Source organism: Argentina silus, assembly GCF_951799395.1.
Source record: "Argentina silus genome assembly, chromosome: Y".
In the NCBI taxonomy this organism is placed as follows: Eukaryota; Metazoa; Chordata; class Actinopteri; order Argentiniformes; family Argentinidae; genus Argentina; species Argentina silus.
Window position 1 is genome coordinate 14,558,921 of NC_139654.1, and position 13,903 is coordinate 14,572,823.

General features: G+C 44.0%; 1 protein-coding gene across 1 annotated transcript in view; it reads right to left on the minus strand.

Annotated features, from left to right (window-relative positions):
- Positions 1–13,903, minus strand: part of LOC310823872 (bone morphogenetic protein receptor type-1A-like) — a 74,600-nt gene that overhangs the window by 39,216 nt on the left and 21,481 nt on the right. The window contains exon 2 of the mRNA XM_083696755.1: positions 6,901–7,037. The gene's annotated coding sequence lies outside the window, so the exon portion shown is untranslated. The remainder of the gene's footprint in view (positions 1–6,900; positions 7,038–13,903) is intronic.

Sequence of the window (13,903 nt, forward strand, 5' to 3'; positions counted from 1 at the left end):
TGGAAGAACCCCAAAGAACAAAAATCAATGACTGGTAAAGAATGAACTAGGGTTGAGCGATATCCACATTTTCATATCCAAAGTATTACTTCCAAAAATAACATGATATACAATAATATCATTCATTGTTGAAGTGTGGTAGAGACATGCTAGCATAAGTGAAAGACACTGTGGGGGGACATGCAGCGTTCGGCCTGCGGAGGGAGCTACAGGACCGTGGCCAGGGTGACGTCGGCGAGGCTCCTTGCACACCTGTTGCAAATGAAGCCTCGTTGACTAGATGGTTTAATATGTGTGTCTCGGCGTTCGAGGAGGAAGGAGGGCGATTGGAAAGTCGCCGAGTGTTTGGGTTTTACGAACTTTGAGAACATTTTATAAAATAAACGGGATTTTCCCAGACCACACCACATCGACTCCGCCTCTGTGTCACGGAACCTGTTACAGACACATTGAGTATATGGCTGGCGTTGTAAATAGTCTGGTGAAAAGAAGAAACATGTTTTCATTGCGAGATATGCTTTGCCTTGTGAGCAGGACCCTGCACTTTCAAAGTTGCAGTTTTTAAAGTTCTCTAAGTCTAGAGAACAATATAACCATATTCGATAATATCAAATACCAGCCCAACCCTAGGATCAAACGGACAAAAAGTGCTTGAAAGCACATACTATGGAGCAAGTCCAACTATTGATAAAAGAGAGTGCCCTGGAAGACTGCGATCAGGCTTGAGGGCTGCAAAGCTGGTCCCCTCCTCTAGGGCTGTGGTATCAGGTAACTTTCAACGCACAGCACAGACATCCCAGGACCACTCTGCAAGGTCGTGTTGGGACTTGTCACAACCAGGAGTAAAAAAACAAATCCCTTCTTGTCTGGGAGCACTTGAGGCTGACTGGGTTGATGTTGGTGAAGTAACATACACTCACCGGCCATTTTATTAGGTACACCTGTTCAACTGCTCTTTAACGCAAATATCTAATCAGCCAATCACATGGCTGCAACTCAATGCATTTAGGAATGTAGACATGGTCAAGACGACCTGCTGAAGTTCAAACCGAGCATCAGAATGGGGAAGAAAGGTGATTTTAGTGACTTTGAACGTGGCATGGTTGTTGGTGCCAGACGGGCTGGTCTGAGTATTTCAGAAACTGCTCATCTACTGGGATTTTCACGCACAACCATCTCTAGGGTTTACAGACAATGGTCAGAAAAAATGAAAATATCCAGTGAGCAGTCGTTGCCTGGTCTGATGAGTCTCGATTTCTGCTGCGACATTCAGATGGGTAGGGTCAGAATTTGGCGTAAACAACATGAAAGCATGGATCCATCCTGCCTTGTATCAACGGTTCAGGCTGGTGGTGGTGTAATGTCGTGGGGGATATTTTCTTGGCACACTTTGGGCCTCTTAGTACCAATTGAGCATCGTTTAAACGCCACAGCCTACCTGAGTATTGTTGCTGACCATATCCATCCCTTTATGACCACGGTGTACCCATCTTCTGATGGCTACTTCCAGCAGGATAACGCGCCATGTCACAAAGCTCACATTATCTCAAACTGGTTTCTTGAACATGACAATGAGTTCACTGTACTCCAATGGCCTCCACAGTCACCAGATCTCAATCCAATAGAGCACCTTTGGGATGTGGTGGAACGGGAGATTCGCATCATGGATGTGCAGCCGACAAATCTGCACCAACTGCGTGATGCTATCATGTCAATATGGATTAAAATCTCTGAGGAATGTTTCCAGCACCTTGTTGAATCTATGCCACAAAGAATTAAGGCAGTTCTGAAGGCAAAAGGGGGTCAAACCCGGTACTAGCAAGGTGTACCTAATAAAGTGGCCGGTGAGTGTATAGTGATAGAAATGATGAAGACATTGTCAACGTCTTTACAGGACACGTTCCCATGACTGGAATCAAAACATCTAGAAACCCGGGGGAAATTGCTGCAAATTGTTCTATGGTAGGGCCATGTTCCAGGATGAGTGACTGATCTGACCCTGTTGAAGAGACTAGATTCAAACCAATATTTCACAAACCATAAATACAATCATAGGATTGTTCTCTTTCATCCCAGGATATGTATCCAGCCTTGAACCCAGATCTAGTTTAGAAATAACAGACGTTGGTAATAAAGCTGTGTAAAATGACCCTGGAATTGGATCCCTCTCCTCTGTGCTGGGGGTCACAGACATCAATAATCTACCCCTAATGTCTCTCCACTTCCTTCTCTAGATGGCTGCAGAGAAGACCAGACATCAATAACCGAGCTTAATGCATCTGCACTTCCCGCTCGGGATGGCTACAGTCTAAATAAAAACAAAGCTGCCTGATTGACTATTTCCAACTCAAGTTTGAAAAATAAATTGACTAATAACGGTGGCTTTTTCCAGTGGAGTGAAATGTAGCCCTCTAAAAAGTCTGAAGTAAATGAGGGCCTTGTGAACGGAAAGGGTAGAGACATGGGGGCTGTAAATGAGGAGAATGAGGCACTAACAAGTCTCTCATTCTCTCACACAGCCCTGGACAGCTCCTCACTGCAGCCCTGTTGCTGCCTCTAAAGTGAAAGTGTGGTATATCATCCGTCTCCTCTCTCTCTCCCCCCCCCTCTTTCTCCCTGCCTTGGCCCGGATCCCTGGGCCCTCCTTGCAGGCAGCCCTCTCCGTGCTGCAGGCAGCCTTCTCCCAGTGTCGGCCCGACATGCCTTTCAAGGCCTGCTAGACTGCAGGGCAGACTTTCTGGCTCCACTGCTATTGTTTGCTTGGCTGCTTTGCGCCTCATCCTGGGAGTTGATTAGCATAAGAATACCCAGCCACACTGAGCTGCGGCCTCCAACCCACACACTCTCTCCTTTTTGTCGTCATCATCATCCTCCTTGTCCTCCTCCTCGTCCTCTTCTTCCGCCGTCGTCCTCATACTTTTCCTCTCCCTGACGGATTGTTGTAGACAACTAGCAAGTTCTGTGTTGTTGGGCCATTTGCTTAATTTGCAGGGCAACTAGGATACCACAGCATTAAGAGTTGCTAGCATTCGAGAACATGTTTATAACCATCACCCTGAACCAGCTAAAAAGATTGTTACAATCAGTAAAGCACACAATCTGTTTGAATATGAGCAAAGCTAACTGTCTTAAGGTGTAATTTATCATGACGATAACGCAAAGGTAGCACAATAAACCAAAAGTAGCACTGCAAAGGTAGGCTATAGAAAACAAAAGTCAAACGGAAATGGATGTGAAGTTTCAAAACATGGAGAATTAAAGGATTGTGTTGCTTACAGTACACTACACAGAGGAACAGCATGGGCCCACTGTAAGCAACAGAGGCATCAACAGCGAACTAAAAGCAACATCAAGGTGTAACCATGGCATTGCCCATTTCACACCTTAAATGGCGAGGGCTGAACAGTTTGGTACACGAAAGACGCATTTATCACCTAAGACTGCTCAATAAACCCCCACATGTAGCCTCCACTGTGACTGCCAGCTTTGACATCTGCCATGTGTTTTGCTGCAGTACGCCCCCTCCTTTTTGACTCCTGCATCTAGAACTTTGTTTTAGTACAAATCTGCTGACACAAAGAAGAACATTGAGCAAGGCCAAAGCCCCAAAACCCAGCGAGAGAGAACGGAATCCCAGCTGAAAAAACCCTCTAGAAATGAAGGGCTCACCAGCCCAGCACACAGCGCGCAGAGGTAATCTGCCTGGGATCACGGAGGCATTCTTCCATCAACAAGCCAGGATTCAGAGTTACTTCTGGAATTTACAGCCCAGCAGGAGAGCAAGCTTCTGACAAAAGCATCGCTGTTAAGATAAGATCTATTGGAATGCTCCCTCTCTGTTCTGTGACCTTTAAGACCCACAACAAACTACAATTTGGAGATGGTTCATACAAGTGATAATGAAGGGGTAAGTTAGACAAAAAAGTAGTAAGTTAGACACAGATGTAGAGAAGCACAAGTTGGGAGTCACCAACTTGCCTGTCTTGTTTTAAAAGTCAGGACACGAATATACACTGGGTCCAACATCCTCCAAACATATGGTAGCAATTTGTTCCTCTAGACTCCCTGACTCTGTTTGAAGGTCTGCGGGCTAGCGCGCAAGCTCAGACGGTCTCAGTGTGATTTTTTTTAATTTAATTTTTTTAAGACAGCAATACCAGAGGCACCAAATCCTCCAAAAAATAGCATTCCAGCCTTTTTCACATGGCGGGCGTCACTCCACCCATAGCCCAGATGTGTAAACCTCCAGGAGCATACATGCAATCAGGCCTCTTCCTGCAAATAAACTAGCATTTGTTTGTGTAACGCTACTGGGGAACACTCTGGGAGACCAAAAACAAACAGATGCATTCACCAACCAAGAATGTGACCCGTCGCCGAGCGCGAGTCTAGTATGGCCTTTCCCCGGCCTGAACACCATTCCCAACGTTACCCAGTTAAGCACAGCAGGATTGGCCCGAGGTTTGAGAGCAACCTTGGTGAATCACCACGACACTGCGAGAAAGAGGAAAAGCTTAGCAGCTGGGGGCCCAACCTGACGAGGGACACCGCGGCTGCGGATGTTCCTGAAACAAATTTATCTTTGATCTATCCCTCAAATAGGTGCAACTGCATAACTGCTTATAACTGAATATGTGTAACTGCATAACTAAATAAGAGGAATTAGAATGCAAGTGCTTGACCCCGTGTCACTATATCTGCTTAGGCCTCGTTGTAAGAGTAGGCCCGCTAACAAAGGAAGTGCTAGAATTAATCATATTTAACTGTGTATTCTTGCTCAGAGTTGATTGCTGAGACAAGGCAATATATCTTTGGAAAGTTGGCATCATGTGTACAAAGGGCAACGGCTGTAGGAGAGAAAATGGGAAGTGAGACCCGTCTAAAGGTCAGGTCAGGTGATGGAAAGTCCCCAGCTGGACAGTGCCATGGCGTCCAAAATCAAGTACATATATGCTGTGTGAAGTGTGATATTATTAATATAAGGAATATAGCGATTTGCTGGTTTTAAGGCTTTTAACATGATTAATTACTATATGTTATACGATAGGAAAGTGCGTTGATAATGGAGCCTGGAAGCCATACTGGTTGGGGGAAGGGATAACGGCCTCACCACAGGGTTGCTACATTTGGAGCTACAGCAGCCCCCACCTTCTAATCTTTTGACTTCTGGAAAGGAAAACATTGCAGGCCTGCTGTGTACCAACCAGAGAATCAAACTATGTGAAGTGTGTAATAAGATGTGTAATAGTGTAATAGATGCACTGTAACCAAGGCATAGATGTACAACAGATAGAGAAGTTCTGCATGCAAAACATAGATATGTACTGTGCAAGCAGACCTAGACCCGCAATATCCAGATATAGACAATGTCCAGACATAGACCCAATGATTCAGGCTTGGGCCCAGTGATTCAGGCATCGACGTAATGTCCCAGACAGGGAGGTACCTTAGCCAAGGTATAAAACATGCTTCTTGGGGCATTTCGCTGGGCGCGCACCCCCGCTGCAGAGCGTAATACTTGAGGCATTGGAGCAGGATTGAGTGTGTTGGAGACCAAGCCCGGAGCTCATACTCTGATTATATTCTGACTTACGGATTGCCACCGCTGAACTTTTGGAGACGAGTTTTCTTGATAAGTATTTGGAACTCAGTTTAGGGAATAGACCAAAATTTGAGAACTCCACAGCTTCTCTTTCAGCACGGGGCTTAACCCTTAGCTGTTGGTTTTCACTCTGAGGAGCATTTATCATAGGTTTTCACACGAAGGAACAATTATTATAGTTTTGTTGTTTTCTAAGTATTATTGTTTTAAGAGGAACCCCCTTGGATATAGTATTGTTACAGGAGTTCTCATCAGTTTCACAGATAATATTGGACACAGAATTTCAGGATCAATTGGAGTTCCGGAACATTGGGAGTTCAGGATCGTCTAGAATTCAGGATTCTTCAATCAATACCAAAAGAAAATAATTTTAGTAGTATTTCTGGATTTTGCCTGTCAGGGGCAAGGCTGAAGCCCTGCGGGGAATCAGAGCCTCTTGGCTGGGTAGAGGAAGCTCGAGCTGACCACAAACACGGCGGATAGAGGAAGCGGGTCTAACTCGACGGGGTTTGGAATCGAAGCCTCTCTAAATCTTCACTGATCAGTAGTAAGACATGCTGATAGGTTTTTATTATTTTCAATTTATATCATTTTACTATTATCATGTTAACAATTAATCAAGCTGTCTGTAACCCCATTTATTGATATTTTAGCTATGCTGTAATGCTTTGAATTATTAATTAAACATCATATCCTGCATTTAAAGCAACAGTTTCAAGAAATTTAATGATATTATCATTTTACTCTAAATTGTAGAACTCAGTATAAGTCATATTACTCTTCCTGGTAATGTAAAAAGTTATAGGCTACTGTGCATGTGATATCATAGGATCTGAAAGGTTATATCTGGCCCCTTATTTTTACCTCCATTGGGTATATTGTCCATACCGATAAATCTTTTATCCGCAACCACACCAACTGGCACTCATTAAGGTTAGAGCAGCCGTCAACCATAGAGGTCATTTGCTTCGATGCACGGTTTTATTGGGGTGACTTTTCAGTGCATTTGGAAGGGAGTGAAGGAAGATTTGGGGGAACTATGGGATTTTTAGGCTGTTAACAGCGGAGTGAATCTAACCACCACCAACCTACACCGGACCCCTATGGTCCAAACCTGTTACTAGAGGGTTGGTACCGGAGCCCTGTACTGGGCTATGAGTTCTGGTTTGTGAATTTCATATTTTAAACTGGAAATCAACTTTTGCCGGGAGACAGACCACACCGTATGAGGCTGAACATGCATCATCACAGGCATAATCCACAAGAGGAAGCATCCTCAACAAGCAGAGCAGTATTACCTCACTGGGGATCCATGGTTCCTGAGCATGTTGAGGAAACGTGTGTGGAGCACCGCTGGTGCTGGGGGTCAGAGATCCATCTAGAAGGACAACAAATAGATGCTGGAGATAGCAGTCAAGCATGACACCATGGAGACCTGAGCAGGAGAGAACGTTAGGACTCAGGTTAGTCACACAAGGCAAATTAGACTTTACTGCACCTGTGACTTAACTGAATCAAGGTATCAAGACAATCATGACATACATGGCAAGTTTGTTTAGCTGATGAGTGGTTAGCATCTTTAGTCTAGCCGCTGGAACTTTCTCAATCCTCATTATTCATGATTGATGACGATTTTTTCTTCATCATGGCAGCATCAGAATGAATTCAGAAGTCTTCAAAAACATTGCTCGCTTGGAGAGTTCAAAGGTAGGTGAATGTAGCGAAGGTGATTTAGAATCACGCTTTCATTATGAGAGATGTCACAGGCAGGGCTAAGCCCTTGTACAATGAGGATGTCCTCTTGGTATAGCGATTTACCTCTGTGGCATCCATACAAGAAGTCCCTGATTGAAAACCAGCTAGTTACATAAAAAATAAATACATATGAGAATGAATCTTACTTAATTCAGTTAATTCCAAGAGAGTGCACAAAACATAGGCCAACTGCAGTGTAGGACATTTTTAAAAGAATTCCAGGGGCCTGTGAACACATTTTGGGGCATTTCCAGGGCACTGTAATTCATGGATGAAAAACTAAATCTGTAAACATTTCTAATGTGTCAGGCCTATTGGCAAAAAAGGCAAGCATTCACTCAATTTAAATCTGTTAATCAGAATTCTTTTATTTGGCCAAGTATATTTGCACATACAGGAAAATTGACTTGGTGAGGTTGGTGCATGGGACATAAAAAACAACAATATACTGTATAAGCAAAATAGTAACAATAGCAAAAAAAATTGTTTTACAAAATAGAACAATAAATTATGTAGGCTGTGCGAGGCTAAGAGGCAATGGGGCTAGAGGCTGTGAAATGGGTATAGGGCATGTACACTATAAATTAGAATACATTTAAATAAATATAAATGACACTGTCAGTGCATTGTGTGTGTGTCTGTGTGTATGTATGACAGGGTTGGGTGGAAGTCCCAGAGTCAGTGAGAGGCAGGGAGCTCGTTTGTGAGCCCCACTGCCATGGGGAAGAAACTGTTCAGGTGGCGCAAATCAAATCAAATTCACATTCTTGTTAATAATTTTCCAAAATGTGATGCAGGCTTGACAGATATGCGTGATGGACTTTTGTACCATTAGTTATCACAACTTTGCATTAGGGGGGACTTGAAGCGGCGTGACTTCGAAGTGCAATCTTTGACCAACGGTCTACTCGGGTGCAATCTCCCCACCGCACAGGCATCACAGGACCAGCAGCAACACTGCAGACCGACCCATCTCTCAGTGGCCTCAATACCGACCCAATCCATCTCTTTTTTCATTGTTTTTAAGGCTCAGCGGGAGACAGGAGTTATGTTGACATGATTTTCAAGTGCTGCCGAGAAGTAGGGAACTGTAGGCAAAAGGTGTTTTACGAATTACACAAATAGCTTTTGGAAAGTTGAAATAGCCAACCTGTTTATTAGTTATTGATGATTTCTAATAAAAGTTAAATTTTTCGAGTGCCTTCATCATTTTTGCCCCGAGTCCCCTTTAAATTCGGACCCTGGCTTACTGTTATATATTTGTTGACCATTTCTGATTATTCTTCGCTGTGATATTGGTATTACATTTTATTTACAGTAATATTATACACATTTTGCACAACACAACCTGTCTGCTCAGCTGCCTGTCTTGCAAATATACTTTGAAAAAACAAAATTCATGTATTTTTTTTTTTTTTTTTTTTTTTTTTTTTTTTAAAGTGCCACTCCAGGGAGAGTTATTTTGAGTAAAGGCAACAACGCAGAGAGAAATGCAGGAAGCATTAAAAAGAGACAAAGTAAGTCATCATGTAGTCTAGTATGACAGCTGTTGACTACAAAGGCTATTATTGGTCATGCAGGCTCTCATTTACAGAGGCAAATAATCACAAACTGTGACAACAGACACATTGATGCATATCAATGATGAGTGTCTGCTTTGAAGGCCTCAGGCTCCTTGTGTTATACAAATACACATTCCTCTGACAGAGCAACATGTCTGTGAGGTGTGAAACATTACTCTCCAACAGGAAAGTTGTACAACCTGTCCTCCCCTTAAGGCCTCAACATTCTTCTGCGTCACTTGTGCATCTAGTACGCGGTTTGCGCTGCGCAACACTGTCGCAAGCACGCTGTAATTCATACTTCTGCGCAGCCTGTGCACAGTGGTGTCATTAACACTTCTGTACACACTTCTGGTGGCTTTCATATTTTCGATTACATAATTAATGGTTGAGAACAGCTGCAGTCAAAATAGGGTAACAGAAGTCAGACCGTACCTGTAGGCAAGCGAACTAGCTAGCTAGTAAACAAAGGCTGCCTGTATTTACCTCAGGATAGTTTGTCTCGGTCTCCCGGTGCTTTATGAATACTTCCAGCCAGGAGAGCATAACGAAGAAGGTGGGCTTTGTTTGATACCCAGCCGCAGCTCCACTTTTCTTTGTTTTCTCCAGCTTTCTTTTCTTCGCACAATCTGCTCCCGAATCTTCTTCCAGTACTGAACTACTTCAGCTCTGCCTCCATTCACAAACCAACCAATCAATGGTGTGCAACATCTATGCGGCCGGTTGTTTGTCGAGAAATCGAGAGAGGTGCACGACCACCTGTGCAACCTCCTCTGCAACAGTTGAACAACCTTCACGAACCTATTCAGACCCCTGGTTGTGTTGTTGTCGATGAAGCATGAATCGGCCTTTACATAACTAAAGAAGAAAAGTATGCCAGCAAGAGAACACAGGAAAGACCAAAAATTAGCAGGAGCACATAAAATGAAAAGTTAAAAAAAACAATAATAATAATAAAAAATGAAAATAGCCAAAAGAAAAACACAAAGAAACAATATTGGGTGATATGTTTACATTACATTTTAGACATTTAGCCTTTATCCAAAGCAACTTACAAGTACATTTGTCTAAGTAAGTGAATCATCTATACATCAGTCAACATAAGAAAAACAAATGCTAGGACCAGGGGCCATTGGCAGTCACAATGCTCGAAGGAGGAAGAATCACTTTTTTATTTATTTATTTACAGTAGAGAAACTGTACAGGGGGGTAGTGGGGATGAAGAGGTCTTTAAGGAGGGACAGTCAAGATGTAGCCTGAAGAGATGGGTCTTAAGTCTATGGCGTTAGATAAGTAGTGACTCTGCAATCCTGACAGCAGTGGGAAGCTCATTCCACCACCAGGGCGCCAGGACAGTGAAAAGTTGTGACTGAATAGCGCGACCGCTGCATCCACATAGAGGCAGCGGCGCCAGGCGGCCAGCTGAGGTGGAAGAGGGGAGTGATTGGGGGCTGACCATTGCTTGTAAGTAGGAAGGGGCTGTTCCCTTTGCCGCCTGGTAGACGAGCACCAGGAAATGATGTGAGCTGCTACCGGAAGCCAGTCAAGGGTGCGAAGGAGGGTGGTGACATGGGAGAATTTGGGGAGATTGAACACCAGACAGGCAGCAGCATTCTGGATGAGCTGTAGAGGTCTGAGGCGGGGAGCCCGGCCAAGAGTGCGTTGCAGTAGTCAAGGCGGGAGATCACAAGTGTCTGGACCAAGAGTTGTGCTGCTTCTCTTGTCAGGAATGGACGTATCCTTCTGATGTTGTAGAGGAAGAATCCACAGGAGCGTGCTGTCGCTGTGATGTTCACCGCACAGGATAAGTGGTTGTCAAGGATCACCCCAAGATTCTTGGCTACCCCTAACCCTGACAGCAAGGAGAGTAGTCTCAGTAGAGTGCCCAGCTTTAAAGCCAGATTGGTGAGGGTCAAGGAGGTTGTTCTGAAGGAGATAGTGAGACAGTTGATTAGAGACAGCACGTTCAAGGGTTTTCGATAAGAAGGAGAGAAGGGATACCGGTCTGTAGTTATGGATAGCAGACGGGTCAAGAGTTGGTTTCTTGAGAAGAGGCTTGACTCTGGCTGTCTTGAAGGCAGCTGTGACAGATCCTGTGGATAGAGAGGAATTGATTATGGTGGTAAGGAACAGAAAAAGGTCTTTGGAAATAGATTGGAGGAAGGCTGGAGGGGATAGGATCGAGAGGGCAGGTGGTTGCCCGCTTGGATGTGACAAGTTGTAGAATATCATCAGGGGAGAGGGGGAAAAGAACTGATAAACCAGAGACCAAGTGTAGCGCAGTGGGTTTTGGGAGGAGTAGAAGCAGTGTTGGTGAGAGGTAGAGAGAAAGAGCTGCTAAATGTCATCAACCTTCTTTTCAAAGTAGGTGACAGTCAGACAGGGAGGAGGGGGAGGAGGAGTGAGGAAAATGTGGAGAACAGTTTCCTTGGGTTAGAGACAGAGGTTTGAATTTTGGAATGGTAGTAAGAAGTTTTAGCAGCTGATGCAGAGTAGGTGTAGTTGAGGAGGAGAGAGAGATAAGGTTTTAGGTCATCAGGGAGGCCGGTTTTACTCCATTTCCTCTCAGCTGCCCGGAGACCTATTCGAGAAGCTTGCAGGATTTCAGACAGCCAAGCGCATGGAGAGGATCATGGAGAGGATCGTGCTGGCCTTGAGGTCTGTGGACAGAGAGAGTTGAAGGATGAGGAAAGAGTGGACAGGAGGGTGGAGGAGGTTGCATCAGTGAATAGAAGGGAGAAGGATTCAACAGATCACCTGCTGCTGAGAGAAAATTGGTCAGGATGGTCAAGAGTCAACCAAGAACCACCAAAAAGCAGGTCTGCCATGAATTAGAAGCTGCTGGAACACAGGTGTCAGTGTCCACAGTCAAGCGTGTTTTACATCGCCATGCTGATCACATGGACAAAGAAAAGGCCTTCTGGAGGAAAGTTCTGTGGTCAGATGAAACAAAAATTGAGCTATTTGGCCACAATGACCAGAAATATGTTTGGAGGCGAGAAGGTGAGGCCTTTCACCCCAAGAACACCATACCTACCGTCAAGCATGGTGGTGGTAGTATTATGCTCTGGGCCTGTTTTGCTGCCAGTGGAACTGGTGCTTTACAGAAACTAAATGGAATAATGAAGAAGGAGGATTACCTCCAAATTCTTCAGGAAAACCTAAAATTATCAGCCAGAAGGTTGGGTCTTGGACGTAGTTGGGTGTTCCAACAGGACAATGACCCCAAACACACATCAAACATGGTGAAGGAATGGCTAAATCAGGCTAGAATTAAGGTCTTAGAATGGCCTTCACAAGTCCTGACTTAAACCCCATCGAGAACATGTGGAGTGTGCTGAAGAAACAAGTCCGTGTCAGAAAGCCAACGAATTTAGTTGAACTGCACCGATTCTGTCAAGAGGAGTGGTCAAAGATTCAACCAGAAGCTTGCCAGAAGCTTGTGGATGGCTACCAAAAGCATCTAATTGAGGTGAAAATAGCCAAGGGACATTTAACCAAATATTAGCATTGCTGTATGTATATTTTTGACCCAGCAGATTGTCACATTTTCAGAAGACCCATAATAAATTAATAAAAGAACCAAACTTCATGAATGTTTTTTGTGACAAAGTAGTATGTGCTCCAATCAATCCATCACAGAAAAATAAGAGTTGAAGTAGAAATGATTGGAAAGTCAAGACTGCCATGACATACATGTTATTTACAAGTGTATGTAAACTTCTGACCACAACTGTAGGTAGCGCTAAATACACTCAGAGTAGTGAAAAAAGAATCAAATTGAATAAAAAATACTGAGTTGTTTGGCCTTCCTCTCAAGCGAGCTTGTGTGTGACAGGCTAGAAAAAGAAGTGAAGCATTTGGAGATTCCATCGGTAAAGTTAATTCCGTGGGCTTTAGCAAAGTCAACAGAGTGGCACGAGAGCAGAAGGAAATGTGTTGAGGCTTGGAGGAGCGACTAATGCCATCAAAGTGAACGATCAGCCATAGCTAATTGAAATTAAAGACCATAAAGGGGAGGAAGAGGGGCTTCGTTCACAGGGCCCGCTCTGTATGGGAGTGTGTACAGGCCTTGTGCAAGCCTCACAGATGGGCCTGCCCTACACAAGCCTTTTCTTTCCTCTCTCAGCTACTCTCATTTTAGCCACTGTGTCTATAGCTGACAACCCCCCATTGCCTGGTCTTTGTCCTAAACCATGTTGTATCTTAGTATCAAATAAAGGCCTGGAAAATAACCATGGAAAATATAAGTTACTGTCTGCGGATGGGAATTGGTGGCAGGCCCAATTCAGCGTGGTGTTGCAGCTTGTAAAGGTTTTGTTTAATTGTTTAATTGCCATTAAACAATTAGTTCAGAGGAAAAATAGTATAGTATGGTTTTAGGTTATGGCAGCACATTCAATCTGCACCGCATGTTGTTAACACCCGAGTGTGGAACGTTGCTTACCCGGAATGGTGGGCCAGATAATTTACGGATTGTGGACGGTGCTTTTAATGGATGGCACACAGCAGACTTCGGGTTCTTGAAGGCCTAAGCCTTGCCCAACTGATGAAAATTAGGAACAATCAACAACGATGACGAAAATCAAGCTATAAAAATTACATATAGGCTTTTAACTTGTGAACTTGGGCTGCTCTGCACGTGTGTGTTTATCGAAAACTTGCCAGGCCTGAACCGTATAAATCCCTATGAAGTTGGATGGTTCGTGGGCGAACGGAGAGAATTGCCACGGTTCCTGAAGCCAAATGCAAGCGAGTAGAGACTCCTGTTTTTACCTCCTAGTATTGAATGACTGGAGTGACTGCTGCAGACAATCGGCTCTCAAGAGTGAAGGCTTTGACTTAAAGTCCCCCCTCCAGTGTAAATGCTACTTTTCCTGCCTTTTGTATGGTACAATGGGAATATTGAATAAACACTGAAAATATTTTTTCGTGTCACAAAACATACATTTTGAAAACCCTGCTCCTTTTTTAAAGCAGTTTC